Source organism: Cryptotermes secundus, unplaced genomic scaffold, assembly GCF_002891405.2.
Source record: "Cryptotermes secundus unplaced genomic scaffold, Csec_1.0 scaffold205, whole genome shotgun sequence".
In the NCBI taxonomy this organism is placed as follows: Eukaryota; Metazoa; Arthropoda; class Insecta; order Blattodea; family Kalotermitidae; genus Cryptotermes; species Cryptotermes secundus.
The window spans coordinates 1,177,535-1,192,908 of NW_019731570.1; the positions used below are offsets into that span (position 1 = coordinate 1,177,535).

At 39.9% G+C, this 15,374-nt stretch overlaps 1 protein-coding gene across 1 annotated transcript in view; it reads left to right on the top strand.

Moving 5' to 3' along the window:
- Positions 1 to 3,145, top strand: part of LOC117282531 (U4/U6.U5 tri-snRNP-associated protein 1-like) — a 6,522-nt gene extending 3,377 nt beyond the window's left edge. Inside the window, exons 4-6 of the transcript XR_004513297.1 lie at positions 276 to 357; positions 1,574 to 1,690; positions 2,195 to 3,145. The gene's annotated coding sequence lies outside the window, so the exon portion shown is untranslated. The remainder of the gene's footprint in view (positions 1 to 275; positions 358 to 1,573; positions 1,691 to 2,194) is intronic.
- Positions 3,146 to 15,374: the final 12,229 nt, after the last annotated feature.

The following is a 15,374-nucleotide window of genomic DNA, read 5'->3' on the forward strand; positions in this document are numbered from 1 at the left end:
ACTGCCCACATTCAAGCAAGTGTGACAACGCAAGCGTCATTGCTTAGCAACTGCTGTTTACTCGTCGTTGCTAAGCAGTGACGCTTCCGTTGTCACACTTGCTTGAATTTTTATTATTTCACAAAATAACAGATTGAACTATATATGGATGATAACCTTTTTTCTGGCTGAAACTTCAGGATGGAAGGATTTTACGTGTTACTTGGAAACATGGCCACATTCTGTAAGATCCTAAAATACAGTAACTTTAATGTTGTCTCTGTTTCTAATTTCAGATACCTGTCTCATGAATTTCACGGAAAGGGACGTGACAAAAATAAAGTGGAGAAACGAATGAAGAAAACTGAACAGGAAGGAGTGAGTATCGGTCCAGATCTGGTCACGAGCTCGTATTTCTAATACAAGCTGGAAGGTCATGGGTTCAAGTCCTGATGAAGTCATTGGATTTTTTCAATTGACCTAATCCTTCCAGCCACACTATGTCCCTGGGGTCAACTCAGCCTCTAATAGAAATGAGTACCAGGAATATTCTTGGGGGTAAAGGGCGGCCGGCGCATAGGGCTGACAACCTTGCCGCCATCTGTGAGCCGATTGTCTAGAAAATGTGGGTACCTCAACATCTCACACCCCTATGGGCCTCCACGGCCTGTTACAGGGATACCTAAACTTTACTTTTAGTATATTGTAGCACCCTGCTGCACTTCATTTAGTGCCAAATTATTCACAGTCTCACATGCAGAATGTCCTTCTATAAAATTTCCTAAAAGTTATTAACTACATGTTTAGACCTAAAAGGTCATTATCAGGTGTTTTAAAATTATAAATGAGGAAACTGCTGTGCTTCCATATTGTGGTTGTTTATCATCACTATGCGGTCCCTTCTAGACGCATGTATATATGAAGTGGAGGGTTGTTCTGCCTGTGGTGTTGTGCTGCGTGTCCCTCTTGCACTGCATAACACAACAGGCAGAGCACCCAGCCACTTTGTATATACATGCGCATAGTGATGACCAGCAACCACAATATGGAAGCACAGCAGTTTCCTCATTTATAATTTACAATTTAAAACACCTACTGATGACCTTATAGGTTGAAACATGTACTGAATAACTTCTAGAAAGTTCTATACAAGGACATGCTGCACATGAGACTCTGAAACCATCTGATGCTATTTCTAAATGGTGCTCCATAAGGAAGTAACGTTTAGTTATCGTTACATGTCCACAATTCCACATAGCAGATAGATATCCATCCACACTTTTTGTGCATTCATTTTCTGCTGACTACACAGTAGCTTGAGTCCTGGGACAAGCGAATACTGCAACTGTGTGGCAAGTCAGATGGAGCCTCCTCATGAAACACACATCATATTTGTTCAATTGTCATTAGGCTAGTAGACATAGACACAGACCATGGGTTGGAAATTGGGAGAAATTGATGACTTCAAGCAGCAGACTAACTTAAAGTTTGCCAGCTGTTAGGATAATCAGTGACAGGAGCTGCAGATATTACAGAATGTTTAAGGGCAAACAGACTGCCCCATCTGAAGGTTATTAATTTTTTTTGTTTCCAGTTGATGAAACAGATGAGCTCAACAGACACCCACTCGGAACGCTTAGCCTCTTGCAGCAGAAGCAGAAAGAAATGCAGTCTCCATTTGTGGTCCTTAGTGGTGGTAAACAAACATGAGGTGCTTTTTGTCTGCATTCATTGTAAAGAACAACCAGTTCTAATTAAAAAAAAATCTGTTCATTAACTGACAGACTTAGACATGAGATCACAGATTACGAGATGAAACTAGTGAACTCAATTCAAAATTTGTCTAATCTTGACATTGCGAATAACAATAATTCATAGCTTTAACTTAAAGGCTGAGTAGATGGGAAGCCATATAGTAATGTCAGTAATGCCATATGGTGATTATACTGCTGCAAAATAAATATTTGTTTTTCTCTGAGCATGTCACTTGTCTTGTTATAATTTGTAGACTGTAAACTATAAAGTGTCATTTTATTGATGGATTGATTACTAAGACTTTCCTCCTTGGCACTGTGGAGCTTTACTAAAAATTTCTGTATTTGATGCAGAATATGAAATTTCATTTTCAAGACGAAAACCACCATGTGAGGTTTTTGTGAGATCTTCAGTTTTAACATGAGCATTACTACATTTTCTTTATTTCTTTCTTTTTCAGAGCAACCATCTCAAAAACAAAACTGCAAATTCTTCATGAAATATGCTGGCACCAACTCTGAACTGTGGCATGGACTTATGTTTTATTGTTTTTTACTGTCTGGAATATCATCTCCCTTTTTTTTTAAATGAGACACAGCTTGCAGCTGCTGACATGGCCTATGTGTACTGGAAGGAAGGCCACAGAGTTCATGTCACATTAAAATGAGTACAGTGGTTCTCCTGCTTCCTTAGGTAACCTCTTGGCACCTGTAAGCTGAAAAGTACAATTTCTAGTGATTAGTTGCTTGCTTATAGGACTTGAGCCGGATGAACAGCCTCTAAGCTAAATTGGACATTAATCAGTAATTACATTTGGCCTTTCTTGATTGCAATAGCAATATTATATCTTTCCAAGGGAAGAAAGAAACCCTTGTTCATTTGTAGGCCAGTATGAAAAGCTGTAAAATTATACAAGCAACAGAATCAGAAGATGTACAGTCTACTGCAAATCATTGTAAAGCACCACTGATATATCACTGAAACTTTTGTAATGGGTTATAAAAGTAACTTGGTTCATCCTGGTCTGCCACACTGGTAACTGTATATAAGGTTTTTAACCACTATTGAGTGTGATTGATAAAAGTTGTTTTTAGTTTTTCATCCTTTACATGTTTCGGTCAAAACTACCATCTTCAGAAGGGTATTATCAACACGTATGGAAACTACTGTTACATGTCATACATGTATATGTTATATCTTAACTATTATTAAGATGTACATTGATTTGTTAAAACATCTAAAAATTACAGTTAGTCTGTTTACAAAATAATGTTCAGTATTTGTTTTAAAGTAGAGCCAATTTGGTTTCTTTTCCTTACACTTTTGTAATAATTATAGATGTTTTAACAAATCAATGTACATCTTAATATTAGTTAAATGATATAACATATATATCTATGACATGTAACAGTAGTTTACATATGTGTTGATAATATCCTTCTGAAGATGGTCGTTTTGACTGAAACATGTAAAGGATGAAAAATTAAAAAACAACTTTTATCAGTCCCACTGGGTGGTGGTTACAAATTTTATATGTGGTTATAAAAGTCCTGTGTTTAATCCACATGCAGATGATCAAGAGTCTTCTGTAGGTATACGAAAACTTGAAAGACACATAGACCTGGCCAATAATATCAGGTCATGAAACTGTATAAGACTGATCTTAAGGCATCTTCTTGGATGTGGTGATAATGATTTGAACCCAAAATGAATATATAAGTCAATGCTGAACATTATCTGCAGTCTGAATTGTAATCCTGATGTGTTACTAATCTTCACTTAAGAAGGTACACAGACAGACTACAGGTGTTCTCAAACTTACATTTTTCTTGATATCAGTAATGTATAACTGTAAGTTGATATCCTCAGTGACATATATTCCAGCCACCTAATTATTTCAGACAGTTTCAGTATGCACTGATATGTTGGGTTTTTGGACTTTATCCATCGTCCTGGTCCATCCATCACTGGTCCAGTGATTGAGGCTAGCTCTTTCTAAGGGACCCAACTGAATAGGTGTTTTCCTTCACCTGAGGATGGAAACAGATCCAGTTTCCGAAACGTCGTGTTTTTATTTGTTATCTTAAAAACCAGGACGATGGATAAAGTCCGAAAACCCAACATATCAGTGTGTTATACACCATCGTCAGAATCTTATAGTAACTACTTAGTTTCAGTATGTTTTAGTCTTTTTTAATAGAAATTAACTTGAAGTCACTATTACAAAAGTTGTTACGTTTGTGTATTTCTTCATGAAATAGGGATTATAATTTAAAAGATGTACACCTACTCTGTTACGTGCATGCAGAATATGTTGTTCAGTTAGTGTGGTTACTTGCAAGGTTGGAATTATGTATGGAGCTGATTTTAGTTTGTAACATTCTCACTCAAAGCAGTCTGCTTATGGTTATTTAATGGTCATTACTATCCGTCCTTACCATAGGTAAATAATTTTAAGTAAATGGTTTTCAAACAGAAGGTATGACACACCTATCAAAAGAAACTGAAGATTTTGTTTCTTTATTGGTCAGTATCCTGTTGAGAAAGGTACAATAAAATAGTTTTACTTGGTGTAGTATTTAAATGTATATCATCTTTAGGAAAAATGATATAAAAATGCTTAAATTTCATGATATGTTTGTATGCACTCAGAGTTTCACTGTAAACGTGAGGTGACCATGTGCAGTTTGAGCCCAGGCAGGGCCACTGAAGCGTCAGCCCAGTAGCTTTAAATGGTTGCAGTGGTAGACTTGCCATTTCTTATTAATTTGTACAGATTTCCTAACAGACCCACTACTGTGATGAAGACTTGTTCAAACAACGCTCTGAGAATTGATTTCATTATGTAATGTAATTCATCTGTACTGATCACAGTTCAGTTTATTCAGTACAGCACAATTACTGTATGGTTGTAGTGTGTCAATATTTCTTGTTCATAAATGGAAGTACAGTGACATACAAGTACCAGTGTTCCATGAGAGATTTGAGATATTCATGGCAGTGATCATGAGGAAGTTGAAAGTGACGCTGTGTAGGTGGGTAGGAGTCTGCCAACATTTTGGAGGAATGTACTGCCACCTTTGTAAGGGTAGACTTCTACTGCATACATCCTGTCACATCTGCAGTATTATTGAGGACAAGTCTTCTGAAATGTAATGATCTGTAATTTGTTTTAACCAACACTGCAGACAAATATACTTCCTCTATCTTCAGGATGGAAAATTGAAGCTGAAGGCATTGAGTTCCTCTGAAATGTCATTAAACTTCTACCAACCTGCACAGTATCATATCCCGTATCATCTGCCAAATGAAACTGCTGTTTGTGGATAGCCTGATTTCATATTGTGACTGCAAACATCTGTACATACGTAATCTAAATGTCTGATATCTGGAGTCATCCTAAAGATGAAGGCATACATTCCACCTAAATGTTAGTATCCACCTATCAGACTGCAGTGTGGTGTGTTTCACCAGAACCCTGGTATCTGCTTGCCAGACTACAACACAGTGTTATAGCACACAACGATCCCACCAAGGAACTTGATGATTATACAGCTTTCCAGTTTTGTCAGGAAAGTTACATCAAGGACTTGCGAACACAAATACTTTTCATTTCTGTGCATCCTGTTGTGTTATTATATACAATTCTTTATTGGAGTCCCGCAATGCAGCATCATAACGGTCAAGGTTAAAATTACCTAGCTACATGTTTTGGCTTTTTAAAGCCATCATCAGGCAAAGAACATGATTACTAATTGTGCCAGGTTACAACTGACGTCGCCGACTGCTACAGGAGAACTGACTGGTACCTGCTGTGCAGCTCACTTATATAGCTGCAGTGCTTGCCGGTTGTGTAATGAGTGCCACGTCACAGTAGGAAGTTGATTACAGGTACGTAGCGTTGCGCGTTACGTCACCGCGGAGGGGAGTGGCGGGGCAGGAACTCGCCTATTACCGTAGTAACGCGAGCGTTACGTTACCGCCACGTACCGCTGGGGAGGTAGGGGCGATCCATAGCTCAACATGTCACAATATATTAATCATGTGTTTTGCCTGATGATGGCTTTAAAAAGCAGACACATACGAGTATAGCTGGGTAATTTTAACCTTGACCGTTATGTTGTTGTGTTATGACAGACTCCAATAAATAATTGAACACAAATACATGCAATATTTTTGTTGGAACATTTTGGAAAGCATCCACTTGGCAAAGCAAAAGTGGTGGAAGGAAGATATCGAACCATATCATGACAAAACTGGGTATAAGACTGTGGATCATGATGTGTCCACTGGTGGGCTTTGGTATTAGCAACATTCATCCTGGAAAGGTATGCTGAAAGTAATGCCTACATAAGACAGTGGTGAAAATGTAGTTCTGTCCTGCTAAACTTACAGAAGTACAGGTACTCCTTGGTATATGGAGTTTGGAAACATGTTTCATTTTAATGCAGTCAATTAATTTAGACCTGTAACGCTTGCTTTAGTATGAACTAATTGCTGGCCCATCAAGAGAGGTCAGAAGAAGGGGAATTAGAATGCTGTGCAGGTGTGGAGGAGGAATGCAGGGGAGAAGAGAAAGTTCGGCCTACCTGATGTCAATTATGTCATTGCACCCCCTCTGACTCCTTTTGGGAATACACCTAATGCATTAATTGATGAATACCTGTACATGAAATTTGTCAGCTGTGGCTGGACTACTGAAGTGGTTGTTTGAGGAGTAATTGTATAAAAAGGGAACAAAGTTCAAGGAAGGCCACGCTATAGCTCAAGCAGTTAGTTGCTGGCTTCCCACCGCGGCGGTCCGCTTTGATCTCGGGTCTGATCAAGTGGGATTTGTGGAGAACAAAGTGGCACTGGGGCAGGTTTTCTCCGACTACTTCGGTTTTCCCTGCCGATCTTCATTCCACCAATTGCTCCACAATCACCCTCACCTATCATCTTGGGCTGGTACAATAGGCCAGAAGTGGCCACACTACAAGGGACTTAGTCCCACCCCACTAGCAATAAAAAAAAAGTTAAAGGAAGATAGCCATTTCTGTTTCAATGAAATTGCTGTTATGGAAAAGAAATTGGGAGTCATTACTTTCAGCATGCCCTTGTACAAGCTCTGTCACCAGGAGAATACATACACTTCCCAATGAAATAGTATCCCACGTTGTGAAATTGGAATCCATATTTAAATATTTGTTGCTTAATCTCCAGTGGTGTCCTGCGTACAGAGCGCACTTGCCATTGTATCACATCACTACGTGGAACACAGAATACCTATGGCAGCCATAACTTCTGTCTCTAACAGTGATATTATATCAAAAGTGCCAGTTTCTGATAGCAGTTTAGAAAAAGAAAATGCTATAAGCTGTCTATTCATGTATGGGTAGTCACATTTTGAAATTTCTGTGGCATGTAACAAATACTGTGTACATCTGAAATAAAATTACCCTACTTTACCGTTTATCTACAGTGTAAACCTCACATTAAACATAAGATTTGAAGCTTTCATGGCAGCTACAGTGGATGAAATCTCCTCTGGCTTTCAGCCATATCAGTTGGTTAAGTATCATTGGTGTCGCAGGGACCATCTCTCTCCCTATCATCAGACATGGCTGATAGCCCAAGAATATTTTATCAGCTCATGTCACAACTTTCTTCCTTTAAAACAGGGTTATGAGATCTCATTGCTGTCTGTGTATGCTCCTTCCCTGAACCTATTCATCCATGACTGATGTAACATTAAAATATTCCTACAGGTAAGTCAGTTACAAATATGAGTAGAACGTGACATAGGAACGAGTATTTCGCAATAATGCTACTGCTACTACTACTACTACTGCTGGTGGTGCTGCTGCTGCTACCAAGGATGACAGCAGTTTTCTATGGGTCATGAGTAAAGTCTTCAAGACGCACCATTTCACCACCCACAGTATTAAAGCCCCATCAGTAGATTTTTTCTTTCATATTTCACCACACTACAGAAGCTATGGACGAAGCTGAGCAAATTTTCTGCAATCGGGAATTAAATAAAAGAAAACGGTATTTTACATTTTAATGGTTTTCGGTTAGCAGGAAAACCCAATAATATTGTTTTGATGGCCTTCGGTTATCAGAAAAACCTGGTACTTTAAAACGGTCTTCAGGAGCACAATATTGATCGCAAATGAGGAATTAAATTTAAAAATCCCGGTACTTTTTCGTTTTAATGGTCTTCGGTTATTTGGAAAACCCGGAGCAAAACAGTATTTAAGCACATTTTGTGCTTACAGCAAGAAATGTAAACAAAACCCGGTTACTTGGGAAACCCGGACGGTTTTTCTGAAAACCCGAAGCAGGGCAGTACTTTTGCAGATTTTGTGCATACAGCAAGAAATGTAAACAAACACCGGAACTTTATGTTAGCACCGCCTTCAGCGAGTCCATACAGCTAGAAATGTAAACAAAAACTTGGTACTTTCCGTTGCACCGCGGCAAAATGTAAACAAAAACCCGGTACTTTCCGATGCACCGCGGCAGGAACACGACCATGACTAATGAGTAGCCAATCAGCATTAAGGGGCGGGGCCACTTTAGAGCTTACTGCACAATCTTGCAGTACAGTAAACGAAACCACGCCTTCAGGGGGGGAAGGGCGTTACCATCGGACACCCCTCCCAAACCCATGACTGTGACTGTATAGCCAACCAACATTAAGGGGTGGGGACACATAAGTCCACATGAATTCTGTGCCTACTGCATTATTCATAGGTACAGCTGGAAATGTAGACAAAACCCGTAATTTTTTGATGTAATGACATTCAAGAACACAAGAGTTGTTGCAACTCTGGGCATTTGCACGCAGATGTTGCCTTATTTCCGAAAAATGATTAACAGTAGCTAGAAAACATCAATGGTCAGGGACCAAGTCTATGTACAAATACATGAATGTAGTGCTAAATGCAAATATTTTGAAGATACAAGAAATGTATATATAACCCTGATTGTTTTGATCTTATAACCTCTAAAACCTTCTAGAGCATATTTCAAGCCAAAGCTGTGAACATTCTGATGAGGATTAACTTCATTTCTTCAATTAGCCATTTTTTGCAAGCCAACTGGTCAGTTCTCATCCACTGGGTTCATCTGCTTTACACTGAAGCTTCGGACCCCATACAAAGCAGAGTATGAAACCTCATGATTAAATGTGGGTGGGTGCTGCACAAGGAAATGGTGCTTTACCCCTGAGATTAAAGTGGTTGTGGTCAACCAGTCAGTTGATGCCTCACAGGAGACATACAGAATAAATGATTTCCCCAGAGCAGGCATTTCAACATAAATTAAGAGTTAACTGAATGTGGGTTGACCACTTGGCTTGCACAGATGGTGAATCAAGGAAACAGAGTTTATCCTCATATCCTGTCTAACACATAAACATTCATCTGCAACACTCCTCAGCAATCCTGTAGCTATAAATGTACTCTTGAAGGTATTTTTGAGGTTACAAGTTTAGACAGTTCAGGGGTTTGTTTACATTTCTTGCAATTAGCACTAGATTCATGTATATTAACTTGGCTCTGACTGTTGATGCTGATTTGCCACTGCATCCCCTTCTTCAGAAATACAGCTACATCTGCAGCCAAACTATCAAATCCCAGGCTGAAAGCCTGGCGCTGCAGCAGTGCTGTGCTCTTGAAGGTTATTGGAACAAAAAGTACAGGGTTTTGTTTGCATTTCCTACTGTACCTGCAAATTGTGCATTAAGTATTATTTCATATATATTAACTTGGCTCCACCCCTTCATGACTCATTACTTCATTCTATTCCCATTCTACACGGACTTGAACCCATGTTCTCGTGCATACAAGCCAACTGCTTTACCACTGAACTAATGTTTGTCATGGTTGATCATTCATCCAGTGTTTGTCATGACTGCTGTATTCAGAACACGTTAAACAGTTTCGTACAGCCAGTCTTGAGCTTTATACATACCATGACTGGTCTCGTAAGGATTTATTCTGCATTTATTCTGATCAGGCTCTGATAGTTATAAATTCACTGCACATCATTTTATATGCAAATTCAACCAGTAGATGTGTTGGCCTCAGGGATGAGGCAGTGAACTTACCTTCTGAAGATTCCATTTTCATGTCCACAGGGAACGTGACTGCAGCTTTTTATGTGTTGAAGTGAAAGCATTTTTACTTACCTCCATAAACACTTCCAACATGTATTCTTTCAACATGCCAGTAAATTTTATTTAACGTTTTGGTGTTCTGAAGTATTCAAGATAGGTTTTTTATAAAAGGACAAGAATTTTCCAGAATTTATTCCTAATCCAATTATTTTTTTTTTTAATATTATTCATCCCACACATTAAAATTCTTAAATATTTTCAAATTATTTGCTAACTGCATTTACAATGTAACTCTTATAGCAGATGTTTCGTATGTTCTCACATACTTCATTTTATTTACACCCTGTACACATTCTGAGTGCAGTGCTGCACTGAACACAGGGACAACTTTACTTGTTTTTATTTCTTTATTGGTTGTATTAAAGCCATCAGCACTCAGTTGGGGACATTCATTTCCAGTCATTCCTGACAGCACACTGTAAAGCAGAAATATGTAACAGTGAGGATGAAGGCTAACTAGTTGGCTGCATTTTCACAGATGCATACAGTCACAGGTGACCTCAAACTCTGTTAAGGACATTAATGTTCTGCCCATATTGACCTGCATTTTCCTGTGACAACGCAAGGCTCGTAGCGGATCAATCTCTCCTGCATCAGAGGAGTCGACTGACCTGTATGGATCTATCAAATAAAACCCTTGACAATGTGTGTAAAATTCTTATTTCCCCTTACATGTGTCATCTGTATCTGTACAGACATCCTTAGGGTGTACACATAACAGGTTTTCCTAAAACATGAAGCAAAAGACATAATCAGCTCTTAAGAGTGTTTATTAAAACAAATTACAAATATCCCACCCCGAAGGATCCAAACAGCCTCATATACATCAGAATGTTTATATTTGCTTCAGTGTATATAATTTTTCGATACAATGAATGCAAAATATATTGCAACAGTGTAAGTCCCAAACTGTCAAACATTCTATGGATTACGTTACAATTCAACAGTGATTCATATTGCTTTCACTATGCTGCGACCCATCTGTCTTTATCATGGCCAAGTTATGGCAGTCATACTTCCATAAACTTGTATTACAGAATTATACATCAATACGATCCCTAAACTGTCCACTATGGCTTGTCAGATTATTGAGGAATTAGCTGCCACGAAATTTCTAACTGTACCAATTAGAAAAATGCCTTAACATCTCCCCACCAACCCCCAAAGCTGAAGCAGTTCCTATCCAATTTATACTTACAATTACCTTTGCAATCAGACAGCAACTTACATATTTTACACAGACATTCCTAGTACCATGTCTGATTTGATGCTTTCATGGCAACTTTGTAACCGTACAATGCAAAGGACTACAATGTTTTGTTTACATGCGTCGGTACTTGTCACTACATCAAAGCAGAAGTAATACCTCACACCCCACTCAAACCAGAGGGACCTGAACCCAATTGGCACTAAGGGAAGTCAGGCCTCCCTCATACCCGAGCAGTATCTTGGGACGAGAGAGAAATTCTAAAGAACTAACAGCTTGAGAGTTTCCTTATGCAGTTCCTAGATGGTAAAGTTTATGATGGGTCACAATCCCCGGACTAAAACCAAACCAGCCCGGCACCCTCCCTACTTTTAGAAAGAGCCCTATGCTCTAATAAAAGAGAAATCTGTCCAAAAGGATGCTGGAGAGAACCTTTTGTCACGTAGAGAGATGGCCCTCTGACCGGTCATAACTCTCCAAATGTTAAAAACCGCTTTTAGAAAGGAGCAGCGAACTGTTTCAATAGTCGAGGAAAGGGACCAATTTTCAACACCCGATTGGTCACAGCAGTCAAATGTTTTGGGAATCCGAATATTACTCGCTATCTTGTAGTGGAGACCTTTGGAATACACTTTAGCGAATCCCCCCTTCATTCAAGTTCTAAATACCATACAATAACCTTTTTCGGTGCAGCGTAATGAATGTGACAATTTAGTCCTAAAATTCGTCACAAACCTACCCTTAGAAGACCGTGAGATTGAACCCCCTTGATCCACCCCGGATCAGAAAGACTGTGAAAGCGTGTGAACCCAACTTTCACTGCGAAACAGCTGACCATTGGAGGAATGAGAAACTCTACTGAACCCTCCCCCCTATTGTTTAAATCCAGCCGACCCAGAGATTTGGAGGATGGCAATGAGGCGTTCCCCATATTTTCGCAGGACCTCTGAATCTTCAACAACAGGGAGTCAGTTCTTTTGAAAAAGTCTCGTAATAACAGTTAAACTCGCCGGATGTGGAGCTAGCCCTCTCCATCGACTGTTAAGTGAAAATAGTGTTTGAAAGTTAATTAAAAAAAATTAATATTGAAAAAGAAATGCGAGTGAGTGCGAACCAGTGACCCTCTCAAACACCACATACGCAGTGGTAGTGGTAACCTATACAAGACCCCAAGTGCTCCACAATAGTGCTAATGGTGCATAGTGACAAGGCTTGCAGGAGTGTGTAACCAAGTAACGACAACCCGTTCATTTGGTAGAATCCGAGCTCTCCCGTACCGAGTGTAGTAAAGAAACAATCTGAGTTGTATCTCAGTGAAGCCCAGATTACAAAACCAATAAAGGAAGTGGTGCTAAGTGTCTGTGTTTCCAGTGTGCTCTTTTCTCCTCGTCGGAGTAAGGCCCTAAACAACCTGAGCCAGAGTCGCATGCCACCCACGACTAGCCCGATCACCATCAGCTCCCACCCCGTCCACTTTTTCCCTTCACTTTGCAGCTGTACCCACAGTTGCTGGTGCCCATAGACAAATCAGGCCAAGTCCCGGACCTGATACCCCTTTCCATAGTGTAGAGAAGTGGTGGAGTTGGAGAAGCGGTGGAGCCAGGTAAAGCTGACCTAGCTGCAAGCTCAACGACAAACAACGGCAGCGGCGAGAACAACAGGAGAAAGGAAGAACGGTAAAGAGTAGCGACCAACCGGTGTGGCTTGAAGCCTCACTGGGTGGGACGGTAAGAACGTCTATAAGGATTTCAGGGTCTCGCGTTATAGCAACATGTAGTTTGGAGACGGTCCAATGTTTAGGAAGAATGTCACCTCCAAAACGCGGAGCTCTCTCTGAACTACATGTTGCTACAACTCAGAATGCTGCACTCTTCATTCCAAGTACCAGCCGTAGCCTCCTCACTGTCGCCATGCAATTCAGAAGTATCAACAAACACAGAACACGTAACTCTCAGTTCTCAATTCCTACGACTAACTCCCATGTCAAATCAAAACCAACTGTTATCTACTCATGACTGTGTATTCCCTGTATGTGCAATTACAATGTATACTCTCTAAGCGAACAAGTCTTCAGCTAAGATCATCCATGGGAATATGGCTGTAACCACGAAGATTTCAGTCTTCTGGGATGTGACACCATGTAGTCTGGTAGAATGTTACCAACATCTCTGAGGAATGTGAGGCCTCCATCTTCAGGGTCATATCACTTTACATGTTCCTCCAAAGTGGTGGTAACATTCTACCAGTCTACATGACCTCACATCTAAGAAGACAACAGTTTTTCAAGTTATAAGGTGTTTAGAATAGCCCACTTTCAGTTAATCCAAACTGTCATATGCTGATACTGTATGCAGATATGAGAGCCACAGTCTACAGGATGAGTTTTTGGAAAGAGATATCATTGGCTGTACTTTATTCGATAAAAACTAGCAAAAGAGAGGTAAGGTGCAAGCATACAGAGTCCATTTTACACATACACAAAAACTTTACCAAACGTTTGTAACTTCTAACACTTCTGTAAGACATACATGAGTGATTTTGACCAATCGAAGTGGAAGCTGATATAATGCTTTAGACAGGTTTCATTGTGGAACTCCCATACCACACTACATCAAAATGCGTGTTGCCTGCGAGAACTGCAACATACAACAATGGGAATATGGACACAGTTGTCACAGAAAATGCTAAATTTTCTGAGCTACGAATATCAGCTTTGTCATGCTATCATTACACGCAGCATCAGTATTAATGACCTGGGTGTTTTCTTTGATTCAAAGCTACATTTTCAAGCACATGTTAATTACAAATTTTCTGAATGCATAAAGCTTTTAGGCCTTATTCACTCCATTACCTACAGATTTTCCTCCCTGGAGTGTCTGTATGTACTATACTTTACTTTAGTCGGATCCAAATTGGAATATGCCTTGGTAGTTTGGAACTCCATCACTTCGACTGCTGCCAATAAGATTGAGCACATCCAGCAGAAGTTTGTGTCCATGTATTTTTATCGTTTTTCCCCTCATATTCCATATACTTATACTGATGCTTTAGAGAAATTAAGTCTACATTCTTTACTTAAACAGAGACATCACCTTGATGCACTTTTTTTTTGTTCAGGTCTTTCGTCTTAAATCCTGCGGTTCTCTTTTGGAAAATGTTAGCTTCTCTGTTCCTCCCAGCAATGTTACAGACTTCTTATTGTTTGGTGTTTGTCCGTCTAATAAACACTGTCCTTCTGCTCGATGAGCCTATGCTCCCAACACGATGGGTAAAGATTTGCAATTGCAACAGTTTCTGTCTATCACATTGAACCTAAAATTGTTAATACTATTTGATAATACTCCTAATATTATGTGCGTGTATGTACGTACAATTTAAATTAAATTCGCTTAGTGGGGGACGGAGTCCAACTGGGTCCACTTGGCACGGTGGCCACTGATTCGCCCATTTCAGCCCGCCCTGGGTGATTATGATGGAGAATTTGGTAGAATAAAGACTGGCAGGGGAAACCAAAGTACTAGGAGAAAACCTGTCCCAGCACCACTTTGTCCACCACAAATCCCACTTGACCAGACCCTGGCTTGAAACTGGGCCTCTGCAGTGGGAAGCCAGCAACTAACCGCTTGAGCTATGGCACAGCCTGTGTATGTACGTATATTAGTCTTGTTTTATTTTTCTTGGAATTATTATCAATTTATTGCCATTATATAGACTCAAATTTTGTATTTTGTTTTTAATTATTTTGTGTATTTCTATGTATTTGTGCCAACTTTGTAATTGGCTTCTGTGCTGTTAAGCTTGCACACAAATAAACATGAATTGAATTGAAGAAAGCAGTCTTCTGGGATTTGGCACCGTGTATATGTGGTGTTAACCGACATTTTGGAGGAACGTATCGCCTCTATCTTCAGGGTAGAAGGAAAAAATATAAGAAATCTGCAAGCGAAGAGACCGTGAGAACAGGTAAAAGCAGACTGGTGTTGGAAATATACACAGCTATGTGAGAGCAGTGAAAGAAGGGGGNTGAAAGAAGGGGGGAAGGGCAAGCATACAAGTGAAATCAGTAGTGTGGGAGGGGGGGAAAGGAGCTGCGACAAGCAGGGTTCTTGTGTTGGGGGACAGAAAGGCTAGGTTAAAGACTGGGCACTAACCCGTAAACTGAGGGGGGGGGGTGTTATGTTAGTTGGCCATGGCCTATGTGGCCTTCTGGATCTGGCGTCATATCCCGGTGGGGGTTTTAAGAGAACAGATGAGAGGGTTCCAAGACTT